The sequence below is a fragment of the Leucoraja erinacea genome, chromosome 22 (genome assembly GCF_028641065.1).
Source record: "Leucoraja erinacea ecotype New England chromosome 22, Leri_hhj_1, whole genome shotgun sequence".
Taxonomy (NCBI): Eukaryota; Metazoa; Chordata; class Chondrichthyes; order Rajiformes; family Rajidae; genus Leucoraja; species Leucoraja erinaceus.
In genome coordinates, this window is record NC_073398.1 from 26,150,221 (window position 1) to 26,169,310 (window position 19,090).

Genomic DNA, 19,090 nt, shown 5'->3' on the forward strand with positions numbered 1-19,090 from the left:
TACAAGTTGGTCCGGCAGTGACCTAGTTCATTGCAGTTTACATTTCGGTTTGAGGAGAGTGGGGTGCCTCTAAAAGCTTAATTATTGACCAATGCTGAATTACTGGGAAAACTCTCTTAAAATATCCTTCTCTCATATTAGATCTAACCTCTCTCGTGTTTTGACATTTCCACCCTTGGAAAAGACTCTGACTATCTGTTTTTTATCTGTGCCTCTCATCATTTTATATACTTCCTTCAAGTCACCCTCCCGCCTTTGAGGCTCCAAAGAAAACTATCCAATTTTGTCCAACCTCTCATTATGGCTAGAACTCTCTAATCAAGGCTACAATCTGGCGAAGCTCTTCTGCACCCTCTCCAAAGTGATACCCTTCTTGTAATGTGTCAACCAGAACTGCAAACAATACTGCAAATGTGTCCAATCTAATGTTTTTACATCTGCAACATGACTTTCTACATTCAGTACCTTTGTTGCCATTTTGAGGCAGCTATGGACTTGCACTCCAAGATCCTTCTGTGCCAAAGGGTCCTGCCATTTATTTCATCTCACATTTGCATACCTGACACTTGTACAGGTTAAACTCCTCCCATATCTCAGCCCACATTTCCAACTGGTCTATGTTCCATTGCATCATTTTACAACCTTCCTTACATTCTACAACACAAATAATTTGTGAGTCTGAGACAAATAATTATGTGTTTAAGAAAGAACTGGAGATGCTGGATAATCGAAGGTACACAAAAATGCTGGAGAAACTCAGCGGGTGCAGCAGCATCTATGGAGCGAAGGAAATAGGCAACGTTTCGGGCCGAAACCCTTCTTCAGACAAATAATTATGTGTTGTCTGCAAACTTGCCAATTAACCTATCTATCTGTACATCCTAATCTAAATGTTTTAAATATGTCATTATGTATGTGTGTGTATATACGTACACATACACACACGCACATGCCAAATGGAGTATAGTACAGAAAAATGGGAGATTACCCATCTTGGTTTGGGAAAAAAAGGGGAACACATTATCTAAATAGTGAGAGAATGTCATAATCTCATCAATGGACTGGATAACAATGGTAACAATAGCAACATTCATTTTTAAATTGAATACAAAAGTAGATAGTTTATGATTCTATTATATAGGACATAGGACAGAGAGGAGTGCTCCGATCGCTGGCCTGGTGACTTTGACATCGTGGGGCTCTGGTCTGCAGAGCTTTTAGCCGCGGGGGTGGTGTGGACTTGCCTGGGATCCCTTGCTGGGGATCACCGGAAAAGAGCTCCGACCGCCGGTCTGGGGCCTACAACATCCTGAGGCCGCAGTCCCAAGGAGTGTGTTTGACTGTCCCGATGTCGGAGATTTGATCATCCCGACGAGAGGGCCTGTACATCAGGCCATCCGTAGCAGCGACTACGGAGGGTTTATGCCCCCGACCATGGGTGAACAAAGGAGGAGGACTGACTGAACTTTGTTGCTTTCCACCACAGTGAAGAATGCTCTGGTGGATGTTTGTGTTAAATTCTATTGTGTATTGTGTGTTTCTTTTAAGTGTTTCGCTGCTGGCAAATTCATTTCACTGCACCTTCGGGTGCATGTGACGAATAAGATTGACTTTGACTTTGACATTGCCTGCCTGCAATGCTGCGTATAGTAACCCGTTCAGTCGGAAGAGGGGTTTCGGCCCGAAACGTCGCCTATTTCCTTCGCTCCATAGATGCTGCTGCACCCGCTGAGTTTCTCCAGCAATTTTGCGTACCTGCATATAGTAACCCTATTTAAGGAAGAATAAAAGTAGCTCCCAGATTTGCTATGAGAATGAGTGGGTTCTTTTGAGGAAAGGTTGGACATTAAAAGTATTCACCGTAGCTTAGGAGAGTGTGAAGGGAAGGGAGTGCATAGATCCCTGCCAAGGACCCAACAATCTCCCCTCTTGCCTCTCTTAATAACTTGGGATAGATCCTTTCAAGACCTGGGGACTGATGAACTTTAACATTCATTAAAGGACCCAACACTTCTTCCTCCTGATATATCAACTTGCCGGGCAACATCAGCAAAACCCTCCATGATCCCACAAGCCTTTGTGTTCTTTCCTTTGATGCCCACTGATACAAAGTACTTATTTAAGCCTTCTTCCTCTGGCTTCTGGCATAAATTCCCTTCTTTGTCCATGAATGGACCTAAACCCTCCCGAGTCAACATCTTGCTTTTAAGGTAAGTACAAAGTGCGTTGGGATTCTACTCTTAATCCTAATCACCAAGGACATTTCATGGTGTTAATGCAGGAGTTTGAGAAATGCTGTAGGGGGTATTCCCGCAGTCAGAACAGATCTGCAGTGACTTGGGGATCTTGCAGACTGATTCCACTGTTGGGGTCTGATGATCCTACAATCTGAGCAGTGTTGAAGGCATTCAGCATCTTACATTCTGAACAAGACTCTGAGGTTAAGTATACCACGTCCTGTGCAGAATTTTATTGTCTGTTGAGAATAGCATGGGACAGAAAAGTGCAAGAGTCCAAATGGAGGAAGGAAAATAAAACAAGTTTAAAGAGAGTGTCTGTTCTTTTGCGTCCTGAGATCCTGCTCTTCCTGAGCTGCTTCCTATTGCCACTCTCCATCTGTTTTTTCCTGTCCCAAAAATTCTGTCAGTGTTTGTAGACAAAGAGAGGGTTAATTTCCATCACTGATGTTGTCAACTGCACCCAGTTCACTGGGGATCAGGCCCCTTATGCATGGGAGCCCGTTTCTCCCTGTTTAAGGCAAGGTCCTGATAGATGAGTGAAACCGATGGAGTCAGTACACAATGTGTTGTTATCTCAGAGCCTGCAGCTGGCAGGTATTCTTCCCTGAGACCCTACTGGTTTCCTGACTGTTCACATGTCTCCATCCTGTGATTCTGAGTTTGGGAATTAGTGCACGCCTCGCAAGGTGTTTCCTCCCCCACTGATTGGTTTCATATCCTGATTGTTTTCCCTCCTGATTTGAGCAGTTGTTACAAGCAAGAGACAGAGAGCAGGCACAATCGGAGCTGGAAACCTCTCCTACTCATTTTCTTCGTGTGTGAGTTGTATCCGGAGTTAGCATCAACATTTTATACAGAGAGCAGCAAGGATGTCCTGTTGATCTGAAGCAAGTTTGGTCTCATTGCTGTTGGATGTGATTTTTACAAGGCTGCCAGTGAATTTCGCTGTGAGTTTCTGCGGTCTGATCTGTGAGTTTGGATCTTGTCAACAGTTCCTTTGGTCCCTGCTGATCCCCAGGGGGAGCTCCCCTCTGTGGCCAAGAAGGCACGGTAAGCAAGAACTCCGGGTTACTTCTAGTGCTAAAAAAATTGGCCTGTGATTCTTTAAGCATTCCCTAAAGAGAGCACTATCCACCTGCTGCATCATATTCACTCTATCCCCTTGTTGCTCTTGAATTCTGAAAGATCTTTGTGTAAGAATAAATCAGATGTTTCTCTTTTTCTAGATTTTTTTTCTGCAGGTTTTGTTCTTTTCCCCACAAGGTGCATGTTCAGCATTCTTGCACCTCATAAGAGTGAAATCTGAACCCCTATCCCCAATACATCAAGATACATCTGTTGTAGGCAAATGCTACTGACAGCGTCAACTCTTGTACGTTATCTTAGTGCTGTCTGCAAACTTGCCCATCAGCTAGCTGCCCAGTTAGCCTCAAACAGGTTCCAGCTTCTAATCTTGAGGTGGTTTTCACCTTCCTGGCCCACGGGAGCAATCAGTCAAAATGACTGCTTATCGACCACTAACGAGTATTTAAGTCAGATAGAAAAGCATCAGACATGTGGACCTCAAGATCTATGTATGGCTATACTTTCTTCGGATATGAACTAAAGGCATGAAACTGCTCCATTAGTTCAAGTGTGCATTAAAGACTCCAGGGGACTATTTATAGAAGGTGAAGGGAGTTCTCCCAGTATCATTGTTAACCTTGCATTTTTGGTTTGCATTGATAAATTACCCAATTATTTTCCTGATTTTGGGATAAAGCTGTACATAAAATGGCTGCTGCATTTTTTGTATAACAATGGTGTCCAAGTAGGAAAGTAATTTTGTGTATCTTGAGCACATTGCAATGTTTATGGACATGGCGTAATACTTGGAAGGATTTCTTGAATTGTTTTGTTATGTGGAATAGGGTTCTGGGTGCGGAAAGAATATGGAAGATTGGGAAGAAAAGATCAAAACGTATGGTGTACCTCTATTTGTGCTGACAAAACCAACCTTCTGACACTGATTGTATTGGAGATTTGAGGAAAATATATAACATTTGCCATTAGCTGACAATTGCAAGTAGAAATGTTTCTGTGTGGCTTGGATTAGATGCTGAACTATCACAGCAGGTGGGGCTGGTACTCGTTGGGTTTTGCTGTGAATTAGGATATTTAATGGCACAGAGTGAAAAGAGCTTCTCTCTGTATTGAAACTTCCGTTCCTGCCCTAGAAACATTTGAAAGCTAATGGAGAGATATATTTTGTCTGCTTCTGACCTATGCTGTATGTACATGGTCTAACAAGTGTTGATTGGTTAGTCATAGTTGGACAGCACAGACAAGGATCCTTCAGCCCGCTATGCCCATGCAAATCTTTTTACCATTTACATTCAACCCATTTGCACTCATTTGTGTAAATGTTTTACCTTGCTTATCTAAGTTCCTGTCTAAATGTCTCTTAATTGTTGTCTGGCAGTGAGTTCCAGATATCGACCATATGTAAGATAAAACATTTTCCTCAAATACATAAGGTTATAGAAACATAGAAACATATGTACAGGAGTAGGCCATTCGGCCCTTCGAGCCTGCACCGCCATTCAATATGATCATGGCTGATCATCCAACTCAGTATCCCGTACCTGCCTTCTCTCCATACCCCCTGATCCCCTTAGCCACAAGGGCTACATCTAACTCCCTCTTAAATATAGCCAATGAACTGGCCTCAATTACCCTCTGTGGCAGAGAGTTCCAGATATTTATCACTCTCTGTGTGAAAAATGTTTTTCTCATCTCGGTCCTAAAAGACTTCCCCCTTTTCCTTAAACTGTGACCCCTTGTTCTGGACTTCCCCAACATCGGAAACAATCTTCCTGCATCTAGCCTGTCCAACCCCTTAAGAATTTTGTAAGTTTCTATAAGATCCCCCCTCAATCTTCTAAATTCTAGCAAGTACAAACCTAGTCTTTCCAGTCTTTCTTCATAAGTAATAAGTAATAGGAGCAGAATTAGGCCATTCAGCCTCAAGTCTGCTCCGCCATTCAATCATGATTGATCTATCTCTCGCTCCTAAACCCATTCTCCTTCTCCCCATAACCCTGACACCCCTGACAAATACATTAAAAAAAATACTTTCCTCTCACCCTAGTCCACTGGCCTCTTGTTTTTGATATTCTTCCCATGGGTAAAAGATTCTATCTATGTACTCTATTTATGCTTCTTGCATAGACCAGTAAAACAAAGGAACCGGCCATTCGGTCCACCACATACTGTATGCCCCAACCATGATGCCAACCTAACTAATCCCATCTTGCTGCACATGATCTGTATCACTCTATTTCCTGCTGCTCACGTGTTTATAACTTAATGTATCCCTGTTAGGTTACCCCTCAGCTTCCTTCACTCCAGAATAAACAAGCCGAGACTATCCAAACTTTCCCCATAACTAAATCTCCTCCACACCCTGTCCAGTGCAGTCAGATCCACCCAATTGTGTGGTGACGAGTACTGCAGACAAAATACCCCAGTTGTGGACTGACCAGTACTTTATTAAGTTGCAACATAATGCCCCATCTTTTATATTCTATATCCTGACCTCTGAATGCAAGCATGTCACATGCTTCCTTCATCACCCTGTCTTTTTTAATGTCCAAAATGAATCACCCGGATTTGACTGACAACCAATTGGAGATTGATTTGGAACCAATTTTGCTTTTAAGATAGAGGGAGACCAAACGTTTTGAACTGGACGTTGATCTTTCAACGCGGGTTATGGGTTTAAATGAAGCCCAGAATTGCTAGAAAGAAGAACACATTTTTTGCCAGTCCAAACCTCATGAAATCAAACCAAGGAACTATCCATAAGTTTACCAATGGTTCTACCAGTAATGTCAGATTGGCATTTGTTCACGACAGAAGGCATGGATGGCTGCCACAAAAGACATCTCCAGAAAGCTTGTTTGTAATGCTGTCTTAATAGAGAAAGGATAATTTGGTGATGTCCTTCAGATTGATGTTTAAGCCAAGGCCAAGGAAGCAGAACAGGGAATTGCCCAACCAATTTACCTTTTCTGGTTTATTGTTTGTTGAAAATGACAGCTACATTTTTTGATCAACATAATTTTCATTATCACAGTTTGAAGTAATTGACTTTGCTTTTAAAAGGAAAAACATCAAAACAAAGTAGAAAGCATCTTTGGACAATTGATGCTTCAGCATATTGTGAGGGCAGAATAGAGAGAGTTCCGTGTTTCCAAGGTGGCGCCATGGAAACCGAGAAAAAAAAGAAAGTGGTAGCACGACATCCTGATGCTTCAATTTGCTTTAAAATCTCTCATTGCCATAACTCTGACTGGTGTTCAGCACAACTCCTTAACATTTCCATGGTAACTATGCGATGACTAGTAACAGCAAACATTCCGAAGACGGTTGAGGGTTCCACTGGTATTCATCTCCGAACCCCATACCCAGAGTGTCATTGTGCCTGGCAGCCCACTGTCCAAGACAGGTAAGGAAGGAGTTAAAGTGGAAATTAATGAGTCCAACTTGTTACTGATCATTGTCTGATTAGGGTGGGATGAGAAGGCTTCTCTGATTCTGAAATGGAGCTCAAATGGTAAGCATTTCACATTTAAAGATTTTTGAAATGTTGAAACTGTATGTGTCAAATCGGAGGAGATGAAAGAGACGGGCCAAGGGAGGGTGGGATCAATGGTGGGAAAGATCAGTGAGGGCAATGAATGAATGGGATTCAAGGTCAATTGGGATTGGTCATTTGTGGAGGACATAGTGAAAGGTGGCAGTGAGAGGTTTGAGAGGAAGGAGAGGCCAAGAGCTGAAGTCAGTAACTGCGATGTGTGGAGGTGTGTGAGGTATTAGTATTCTACATGTAGATTTCAATGTATTGTGATGTGATCTGGAACACTGTTATACCTTGCCTTCTCCCCAGTTTGGAGGTCAATTGAAAGTTACTTCATGCTTCAGTTGATCTTGTGAACTTAATTAAGATTTCCATGGGAATGCCGCTTCCAGTGGTCTCCTGTTGAGTAATGGCTTTGTTATGTAAGCTTTTGTGTATCAGCATCCATCTTTCCTCCTGCTTCTGTGGGAGAAAGATGGTCCACATACAAATGAATTAGTATTACGTTCAATTGAAACCGAATGCAGTCGGAGCTGCTGTACAGAGATCCAGTTCACTAATGTCATTTTGTCCAAAGCAGGAAAAGGAAGTGTCTGATGTAAAAGGACTGGGTGTTCACTCGACAGGAATTGGCAGAGTATCCATGTCTGGATCCTGTCATTGAGGGAAAATTGAGCAGGAACTAGAAGACACTCTCAAGCTATGTTTTGGGAAAGAACAGGTTTGGGTTGGAAACAGTCAACAATAGGTTATGGGTTGTTTATTAATTCATTCCATCATGGGACACGGATACCCCAGGCAATGCCAGCTTTTGATGTCCATCCCAAATTATTCCTGCGTTGAGAGGTATTTAAAAGTCTTGGATCAAGAATCACAAAAGGGCCCAGCAAGGTGGCAGATTTCATTCCTTGAAGGAAATTAGTGAAGAAAATGGATTTCCAGTTTACAATCAAGATTGCTATTTTCTAAATATTCTTGATTTAGTAAGTAAGTTTATTGGCCAAGTATTCACATACAAGGAATTTGCCTTGGTGCTCCACCCACAAGTAACAACATGACATACAGTGACAGTTACGAATGACTCAGAAAACACTAAACATTAATAATAATAAAACATTAATGATAAAACACCATTGATCAAGCATGTGAACCAACTAAATACCAGATCGAAGGGAGACTACAGATTTTTGGCTGTTGAGTAGAGCAACTACTCGTGGATAAAAACTGTTTGTTTGTCTGGCTGTGGCAGCTATGACAGTCCGGAGTCGCGTTCCAGAGGGAAGTGATTCAAAGAGTTTGTGGCCAGGGTGAGAGGGGTCAGAGATGATCTTGCCTGCTCGCTTCCTGGCCCTTGTAGTGTACAGTTCATCAATGGAGGGAATGTTGCGGCCAATAATCTTCTCTGCTGATCGGACGATTCGCTGCAGTCTCCAGGTGCCCAACATGGTGAGACTTAACCCACGACTCTGGATCATTGGCCAGATCTCCTGCTGCTAGTTCCCTGAAGGGATCAGGTTCAGGCTTGCAGAGGATGACCAATACATCCTGGCTGAGGTGGAGAGGAGAATAGAATAATATGGAAGAATCGAGCAGAGGTCCCTTGCTCTGGTAATAAGGCCAGAGAAATGCTTACACATACCTTGGTTACGGCTGTTTCAACAGTGTTTATTGGAATTGATTAGTTTGGTCACTGTAAACTAAAAATGTTACGCAGACTTTTTTATAAAGGTCCTGGTTTTTACCAGTTTAGGAAATAATCCTGGGCAACAAATGTGTGTGGCAATTCAGCTGCAGAAGGAAGGATTCCTAATTTGCATTTTATGCCCAGAAAATATCCTGTTGCTATCTCTGGGGATAGAAATAGTTGGGTCAGGTACATAACATTCTTTGTGAGATGGATAAAGATGATTAAATTAACTGCAGCTTTAGCTTACTGTGTTCAATAATTCCCCCTCCCTTGCATTCAAAATGCTCAGGAAACTCTCCAAACTGCCTTCACCAAATGATGTCATCACCATTTAAACGGAAATAGTCAAAATAACAAAGGGCAGCCAAAGAAAGGAAAAAGAACAAATAATTGAAAGAATGATTCTCTTTGATATTTGCGTATTTGTGATGAGGGTTGAGGTGAGCTTGGGTCTGGGGGGTGGGGGTGGATATTGTTCTCAGTGTGCCTTTCAAATGTATTTTAATCACAGCTTTTCTGAGTCAGGGAGAATGAATAGTTAGTCATCCACTCCTGTCGTATCCTGTTGTGTGGGATTTGATGTACATGCTGACGGGCCGGCAGAGACCACACAAAACACATTCTGAAAAGGGGGAGGGGGTGAGAGAGAAGTGTGGGTGGGGTAGAGATTCTTACAAGTAAATGTGGACCATGGCCAGCACCATCAATGCTCTCAATAAACCTTCTGTGAATATATGCAACTTAACTTTCTTTCATTTGATGACTGACCAATTATGTCTGAGCAATATGACTATGATGGTATCTCTGCAGATGGTGTGTGTGTGTGTGTGTGTAGATGGTGTCCAGCAACCCCCATTTCATTATTCCTCTTCTGACCATGTTGACTTGCAGAGGAGTAAACTTCACCAGAATTTGCCAACCCTCAGTGGATCATATGCTCCCTCGGGATGCAGGTCCCCTTAAGTGTCTCGCTCTCACTGGGGGAGAAGCAACTTCCATGGATTTCTGACTTTCATTGGGATTCATACATCATCTTTAGAAGATGATGACTCTTTTCTCCTGAAGGCAGTGATTCTCACTGAAGTGCTGCCCCCTCCTCTTCAGAAGGTATCAATTCTTGGTGGGTAAGATTCACTCCTCTCCTGAAAATATTTATTTTCTGTATGTTATGTGTTTCATAGTAGCTGTCTGATGATTTGATGCATGTTTACACAATGATTCTCAACATATAGTAATCTATGAAATAATTCTACCCTCAACTCTTGGAGACAAGCTTGGGTACAATTAATATGGACCAGGTATCTCACCTGTGACCTGCCTGGTGTTTATTGGTCAGCATCCTGAGTGTGGGTGAATAAATATGCAACATTTGATTAATATAGATTGCTAGGTGAAGTTGGAGAAGCAGATGTCATTGTGCAATTGTTTAGGGCAATGTGCCCATTATCCTTTCTCTTCTGGTACTGGTATGATATTCTTGATAATTTCCTCAAATTGTTACTTTACGCTGGACAGTTTCCTGGTTCTCTGAACCTGCAGGGTATTTTTTTCCCAGTATCTGTCTCCAAGTATTACCAGTTTGAGAAGCAGGATACTGGCTCAAGCTTCTGGCTTAATATGATTGCTCTGAGTATGCCCCAAGGTGCAAAATTACTTCTGGCAGTGGTTGTAGTTCATGATTACTTGCCCTTTAGGAAGTTCAGGCATTGTTAACTTGTTCCTAATACACGGAATTCACAGGCCAAACGTTTCTGCTCATTTTTGTTTGCCAATGCTGCTAATGAAATGGGCAAATAATTGCATGAGAAGCACGCACACATTTGTGAGTGGCACCAGGAAACACAGGCAGGGGTTCCCTCTACATCACCATTTTGTTTCAGGTGTAAACAAATTTCTGGCCCATTAATATTCCTCATGCCCAGATGCTCTTGGGTTGCTTATTGGAAAAGCAGCAGAGCTGTGGGAGGAAATAACTGGCTCAGTTTTTGGGATTGAATCCTGGAGGAGGGGGAGGAATCCATACACGCGCCCGGCTGACTGCCACCAGAATAGCTACACAAGTATCAAGCATATTGTACAGCAGAAGATGCACTCCCCCACAGGCCTGAGTCATTCCCCTCCTGCTTTCATTGTTGTTGCAGTCAGGGAGTCTTTGGTATTTATATTGGGATCAAAATCATTAAGACAGAAATGAAGAAAGTATTTTGCATCTACATTGACCTACGTAGGCCTGTCCAATCTAGGGGTAGTTGCATCCCAGACAAGGGAAGTGTCTTAAACTTGCCACGTGGCATAGAATGCAAATTCCACATCTTGACTTTTAACTCGTTTAACTCTCAACAGATTAAAAACTAGTTGAAGCAGTAATTAATTTATAAATAAGAATACATTTCTTACCCCAGTATACTTTTAAAATTTTCCAGATCATCGTTTGAACCAAATATTTGTTTAAATCATGTCCTGTTTCCCGTCTCTTTTTAAATTCATCAGGCCAGTTTCCCCCACTCCCATTACATTATCTGGGCCTGTTTCCTGTGCCTTTTCGAAATGCCATATTGGCTTTCTTTGGGTGCCATTCTGCACACACCAATGGTTACAATAGGAACTTCATTTTTCGAAGCATGGCAAGGAAGCTGGAGAGTTATGAGGAGATTTGATAGTTTAAAAATAATGAAAAGTTTCAATAAGTTAAGTGAAACTGAAATCTGTGTTCTCTGGTTGCTGTTTACTGCTCCTTGTTCAAGTGGCAAGAAATAGTAACTAACGGATTCCGATTTTATGGTAATTGAGAACTTGTCAAAAAAATAAGTTATTTTTATGTCGTAGGTAACGTTTGAGAGGAGTGGGAAAGAACAGAGAGTTATCTGGGTCAGATTGTCATTCTCTATGCTGTAGAAAATAAATAATTATTTGTAATGCCCAGATCAAGATAGTGCCAGCATTGCCCTAAATATGATTATCCAACATGGAGACATAAGCATTTCAAAACTGCATGATTGAACACCATGGTTGTTATTATCACTTCTCCCATCAGACTGACGGAGAGAAGCATTGACCAGTTATTAGCAGCCCTGTTCCACTGTAAGTGACAGATTCAATAGCAAATTTAATGTCACCAGTGGAATTATTTTCAGATTTTTTTCATTCAACAGGCTTCATAAATTGGCATTGCATAAGAATTTAAAGACTTGGAGAGAGTATTCAATAGCCAGTAAAGCTGACTTTATAGCATTCCCTATTCACCTTCAAGCTCCTGCAATGATAAAGTATTCAATACATTTATAGCTTCTTAATGTAAATGGGTGGCTGTGTTATATACGAATGTGTGATAAAATATAGGCGTGATTTAAAGATTTTGGAATTGGTATTTTATGGAAATATTATGAAGCTTGTGTTCGACTGCACTTTTGGGAAACGTAGCAAATATCATGTCAGTGCGAGTTAAGGATAATATTAACATAGGACTGTACAAGTAGGAAAATAATTTCCAATGCCCCATTGAGCAAATGATTCAAAACTCTTGTTGGAAGAGTGAATTATCTGGATTGTATCTCCAGACAGGAATTGGGACAGAGTGTGAAGCCTGAGATAAAATTAACCAAAAATATAATACATCATAATTCGGCCCACCAAGTCTAGTCCGCTAATCCAATTCTCCCTCCTAACCCCATTCTCCTGCCTTCTCCCCATAACCCCTGACACCCTTTATCGGAAGGTATTCTGAAGGAAGGGCTTATTGCATTTGAAAAGGCAAAGACTGATTAGATGGGTTGGATTATTTCATTGGGAAGTCATGTAGCAAAGTTACAAAATTTTGAGTTTTAAAAAAATCGTCTGCAATTTATCCCATCAAATAAAGTATAAAAAGAAGTTTAATTTGACACCTAATTCACTTTCATATCTTCAGTATTAAAAAAGTTATGGCCATTTTCATACTCGGAAATTAGCATCTTGTTCCCTATTGATTTTCCATTGACTTAACACAAAAGCTGTGATCGAGGACAGTCTAAAGCCCATAACTTTATTAAAAATTAAGAGAACTGAAAGAAATTTTCAGTTATTATAGATTGAAGCATTCTGAAACAAATATTAACCAATCTTACTTGGATGACCTGAAATTAAAGCATATAATTCGTTAGTTACCCAATTGTAGCTAATTCCAAAATTCAATTACTAGATCTAAACATCTATCCATTTCTTAAGGAAAGATCAACATTTTTAAATAGCCTAAGTGTCCAAAGAACATTCAGACAAGAATTCACAATAAAACATGATTTTTAAATCTCATTGACATTAATTTATAGGCCAAATGGAAGGAATTTAGTGTTCAATTGCTGTAAATTAATGGCCATTTAAATCAGCTTGCTAGTGGGATCCTGTGGAACTCTGTGGAACGCGCTGGTTTGGAACTGGTTTGCAGTGAATTTGTACCCCATACGCCCAGTAAAATACTGTGGGATTTAATGGGCCCCCAAGTCAGCTACTCGCAACATAAAATTTTGTATAAATGGATCTTAAGAAGCGCTTGTTAATGTAAAAATAAACAACCTACCTTGTGTTGTCCCCTACATGAGATCCGTCCCATTGGCGGCGGTCGCGGGTTTAGAGGATGATTTTTAACCTACTATAACAATTAAATTAACCAATTTAGATTAAAAATTGCTGCTGCTAACGGACCTCGCAGCAATTTTTCGTCAGCAACTAAGTAGGCTGAACAACCTCGATTTGAATAGCCGAGAGAAAATTGCGTTTTAAACACGCCCCCCTCTCAAGGGCAGCGACAGATCTGCAACGCCGCTGAAGGTAGGTTTTGCAACATACCTAAGTTATATGTCATAAATTTGAGTCGTGTACAGTTAACCAAGAGGATCACAACGATCTGGTCAATCAAATAAAAAATTGGCTCATTGGTTTGATTCGGAGTGTCGTCGTGGAGGATTGCTTTTCATTTGGAAGTCTGTGGCCAGTGGTGTGCTGCAACAACAGTAAGTTTGTACATGGCACCAAAATTGGTGGTGTAATGAACAGTGAACAAAGTTACAATATATTGATCAACTGGGTAAGTGGGGAAAGGAATGGCAAATGAAATTTAAGTCGGACAAGTGACAAGTGGTGAATTTTGGAAAATCAAACCAGGGCAGGTCATACTGGAGGCAGGAACAGTAATAACATTTAAGAAGTATCTAGACGGCTATTTGAACGTACAAGTAATGGAGGAATACAGAATTCATGCAAGCAAGTGGGATTGGTACCGATAGGTATATGGTAAGTATATATGGGTTGGTCTACGCTGTACAACTTTATGACACAATGACATTGATACTATTTGCAAAATGCTCTTCCATTGGTTTATTAAACAATGACCATTACCACCATGACTAGATGGACACTGCTAAAATGTATGCCTTTTTAGTTTAGTTGACAGTCCATTTGTCCCTGAGGCAGAAAGTATTTAGGTTCAACACAGCATTAGGCCCAGTGTGTATTATTTTGGTTAACAAAACAATAGCGAGACATGTTGTCTGAGTGCCATCCATTGATAACCATGGGCAAGTGTACTATGAATATTTAAAATCCAATGACGCAGAAAGCCAGTTCGGTATTCTGAAAAACACAAGGGATTTATCAAAGGTCATGGGATTTATCAAAGGTCATTCACCATAAAGAAAAAGCGAATGAAGCGCTGGCTGAAGAAGCTGTGTATAAATTCTTATCTTTATTCATAATTTATTTTTTTTAAATATGTTTAATCTGAGGAACGGGGGTGCCGTGTGGTCACATTATCGGGAAAGTAATGTATTCCAGACTGGGACACAATGATGATTGTTTCCGAGTTGAATTTCACTATTCTGCTCATTTCGCCCTCATCTATGAATACGAATGAGCAATGAAATTCTTGATTCCAGAGAGACTCCCATAAATGGCCAACACCTCATCCCCCCCAAAGGAACAGGTACCAGGAGAGTAGGGTGTAACAGCGAGAGAGAGGGGGCAGATGCGAGTGGGAGACGGGAGAGCGCTAACACAGACCCGCACCTCATCCGCAGCCAGGAACGAACCCGGGTCCCGTGTGCCGCAAGTGCTGCCGAACCGCCACTGGAACGCCCCCCCCCCCCCCCCCCCCCCCCCCCCGAGTGTCCCTCCCAGCCCACGGGGCGTCCAGAGATGTCCGGGGCGGCCACGGACCCGCCGAGCCACCCCAGCTCCCTTTATGTATCTCCACCGATGACCGGCACCAAGGGGGCCAACTGAGCCAGCGCCTCTTCCCTGCACCAGCTGCAAGCCCAGCCCAACACCTCCGGCCCACCCCCAGACAGGGACGGGACACCCGGGAGGGGATGGGGGTGGCCCAGCAGAAACTCAACAGCGTCCGCAGTGCCAGAGACCCGGGCCTGACCCCGAACACGGACGAGCACGATCTCGCTTACTCACCAAAGCTTAAAGAAATAAAAACGACAAAATAATCTTAGCTTTTAACAAAGGAACAATAAATACAACTCATTCATAGTTTGAAAGCAGTATTTTCTTACCTCGAAGAATCAGAAAAAAAAGGAAGAAATGATGGTCTCATTGTCCACAGCTCCACCGCTTTCAAGCAATGTTTATGCATAGTGACCTTTGACCTGGGCATGCACAGTCGGAATACGGAACTTGCTTATTTGACGAACAGAGTTTTCCTGAAACTGTAGTTGTCATTTGATCTCAAAACCACTGCTGAAAAAAATCTGATTCAATTGTCTGACTTCTGTTTGTGAAACCTTACAGTGTCTAAGTTTCTGTGTCTATGTTTATCTGTACTGTAATTGAATATAAAATCAGTGTGCATGGATTCATTCAGTTACTGAATAAGAGGTAGGTTCAGTACTTAAAATTGATGTTTATCCATTTGTGTACAAATCACATCTGCTTGAGGTCTCAACCCTTGGATAATTTGGTCTGCAAGTATCATGGGCCCATTGGTGGTATGTATATGTCAATAGCATGTGTTGCTAGGGGTTAGCCCATGATTACATACATTTAAACCAATTTTACATGGGTACAGACTTCCAGTAGGGTGTTATTTAACATTTGAACCTTGTATGGGATTGCTGATCAGCATGGACTCGGTGGGCCGAAGGGCCTGTTTCCATGCTGTATCTCTAAACAATAAACAAAACCTCCAGCTCACCAGCATCAAACAATTGAGATGGATGGACCAAACAATAATGTTCCTCAGGTATTTGTGGATGTGCCACACACAGCTCACGATCAAATCCCACATAATTTGATGCAAAGGTTAGGTTGCAAAGATTTAAAATAATTCATTGTAATTCTATTTTAAAAGTTTAGTTCCTTTCATCAAAGGGATATTTTTTAAGTCTGTGGCTCCGCTGGCTTGTCTCAGCACTGCTTTAGGATTCCTGCACTTGAGGGATTGTATTTACTCATCTCTCTCTTGGTCACAAAATGATGGTGTCCCCAGTCTAACAAGACATCCGTATAAAAAGCCCAAACCTGCGACTTGGATTCCTCTGGGGCCTCATCTTATGCTCTGTATTTGTAATTTCCTCCACCCTCACTACTCCTCGTGATCTCTGTGCTGCTTCAATTCTGTGCATCTCTCATCTTCTTGGCTCAGCCATCAGCTGCCAATGTTGGGTTTTGGAACTTCTTCTCAAACCTTCTCCAACAAATTACCTTTTTCTCATCCTTTAAAACTCCCCTTGAACTTATTCAGGCAGATATCTCATAGATAAAGAGTCTCACAGCACGGAACAGGCCCATCGGATCAACGTCCATATTGACCAAGATGCCCCTTCTAAACTAGCCTCACCAGCCTCCGGATTTCCTCTCATCTATTTGTATCCATCAGTATGTCACACTTCATCCATCATTCATTCATCATCGTTGAAAACATTAGCAACGCAGTGGTGCTGGTTTCCGATGGGAACGGTGACGGACGCACCACATATCTCTGTCCTCCAGTTCCTGCGGACTTCCGCCGCTGGAAGTATAGTATTTTGGTGTGTGTGCTTTATCATCTTACAATGCTATATACGACAGTGATCGCAACTTCTACTGAAATTTGGATGGCCGTTGGCTCGCTAGAAGCTCATCCGCCCTTTACCAGGTCTTGTTTTTGGTCCTGCTGGGGTCCACAGCCCCCTCCTCACCTGGCAAACTAAGTGGGGGAGACGGTTTAGTCGCCGACTATTTGCCCATGGAGCAGGTAGCATGGGATTACACGGTACCCGTGGTGGGGGAAACTCCCCCCCGACCTGACCTGGATGTCACACTTGATAACTCATTTTAAAATTGCTTTTCATTGCTCGTCAATCTGAGCCTCAAGATAATAATCTGATTCCAGTTGAAAGTTAACCAACCAAACCAAAACTAACCTCTAATTGACTGGGGACTATATTTACTTCACAACATTAGGGTTGTGAGGCTGAACATAGATATGGCTTCAGATTAACAAAAGAATTCCCTTGCTTCTTTCAGACACACTCCAGTTCTGAAAGTAGATTGAACTTGATATGAGTCATAGATGATCAAATCTTGCTAATTACTGTTTCTGTCCCACTACTAAAGTAGATGTCCATTTATGGATGGCACTGTTTTAAAATGCTTCGATATTGGATGGGTATGAGGATCTTTAAAAGAAAATAGTATGGTAATATTACTCAATGTGTTATGGATGTGTACAGCAATACGCATGGACTGTTTTCTTCTACAAAATCTCCATCGGGATTAATCCTCTCTCTCTAAATTATCTGGTTCAAGATTGTACCTGCCAATATTTTGTTCTTTGAACAAAAGGCGTGATGGATTACAGGAAAAGGATTGATGCAAATCGAAGGATAAGAACAGCAGAAACACATTCTACTCCAGGCAAATACTCTGGATGTGGACTCGCCAATGCTTCACATAACTCTAGAATGGACTCCTTCCTCTTGTATTCATTTCTCCAACAATAAATAATAATCTGTTAATTCTCCAAATTACTTGGTCTTTTGCAACTCATTAGGACACCCATGTACCACTGCACGTCAGAGCTTTGCAGTCTCTCAGCATTTAGATATTGCGCATTCCAGTTTTGCAGCCAAAATTGTTAATATCCTATTTTCACACAATTTATTCAGTTTATCACATCTTGCCCATTCACATAATTCATCTATATCTCTCTTCAGATCAAATTTAAACCTCAGCCCTTTTTTTAGAATTGACGAATAAAACAACAGCAAGTCAAAAAAAGGACATATGAGGGTGAGGCACCTGAACGAACATTGAAATTGTAGATATTGAGCATCTTAAATAAGGGAAAAGGGGTGGAAGGTTTTTGAAATAATTCCAATCATAGGAATAGCTGAAGGCAAGGCTGCTGAAGAGACAGGAATTGGAGGAGTGTAGTGAGATTTCAAAGGGAGGTAGGAAAACATTACTTCTCATTAACAGATAATAAAATAATCCATTTAACTGCACTTTTATTTAATTGAGGTGAAGAGTTAAGATCCAAAATATAGTACACCAAGTAAAAATTATCACGAAAATTGGGGAGAAGCGAAATCAAGCATTGGTTTTGAAATATAACAGATTGTAAAAAGATGCTGGAAATAGTCAGTCATGCTTGATGATCAGCTGACGCTTTGACCTCCTGCACTATGCGAAGGCAGATTGGGATTTTGTGGGGTGTATATTGCGAGCATTTATTATTTTTATATTTCTTGTTACTCAGATACTCAGGAAGGGCTGTAAACTGACGCTTTTGGACATCTTGTGATTCCCAAATCACTTTTTGTATTCAAAGCAATTTGGCAAAATAGTGGCTCGGATATTTCAGAGGGCTGATGAAAGTTAAATGTTTCAGGGCATAAGGAAAGAGCTGGAGATTGGTAATGACTGGATTGCATTAACAGATTCAATAGCTGAATGTGTGTATATATATATATGGATGGCGCAATTCTATTCCAGGCATCAGTTTTTATCGTGCAAGTAGTGTTAAAACAAAGTGAGGGGACAGTAACCAGCTGGTAGAGGTGTTGCCTCACATTTTCAGAGCTCTGGATTAAATCTGACCTTGGGTGTTGTCTATGTGGAGTTTCTGTGTACTCCTCATAATTGAGTGTGTTTTTTCTGACTAATGAATCTGTCCAGGCAGCAGGACAATGAAACTGGCGATGAATGGCAGAAGCATGAAAATGCAGGAACTAAAAACTATCCACACAGAATGAGGTGTTTTGGATGAGAAACAAAGAGAAGCTACCATTTTCTTTTGGCATAAACAAAACATGGAAATTCAGGCTTATCCAAATTCACTGTTGTTGAGTATCGTACTCTAGTTTCCATAAATTAAATATGGTGCATGTCACCTGGCCTTCAGCATTATATATATATAATTGCTGGCTCTTTTATATTGCTATTTGCATAAACAAATTAGTTCTCAACTAAACAATGATGCAGCTGCAGGAAAGCCTTACATTCCAGGGGGTAGTGTTGGCAAAGTTGTCATCTACACATGCATCAAGATATGTCAGTTGAAGAAAAAAAATGGTTATTTCCTTT

At 41.4% G+C, this 19,090-nt stretch overlaps 1 protein-coding gene across 1 annotated transcript in view; it reads left to right on the forward strand.

The window, feature by feature from the left end:
• Positions 1-2,014: 2,014 nt before the first annotated feature.
• The window catches only part of shank3a (SH3 and multiple ankyrin repeat domains 3a), a 530,257-nt gene continuing 513,181 nt past the window's right edge, over positions 2,015-19,090 (forward strand). Inside the window, exon 1 of the mRNA XM_055653270.1 lies at positions 2,015-3,290. The gene's annotated coding sequence lies outside the window, so the exon portion shown is untranslated. The remainder of the gene's footprint in view (positions 3,291-19,090) is intronic.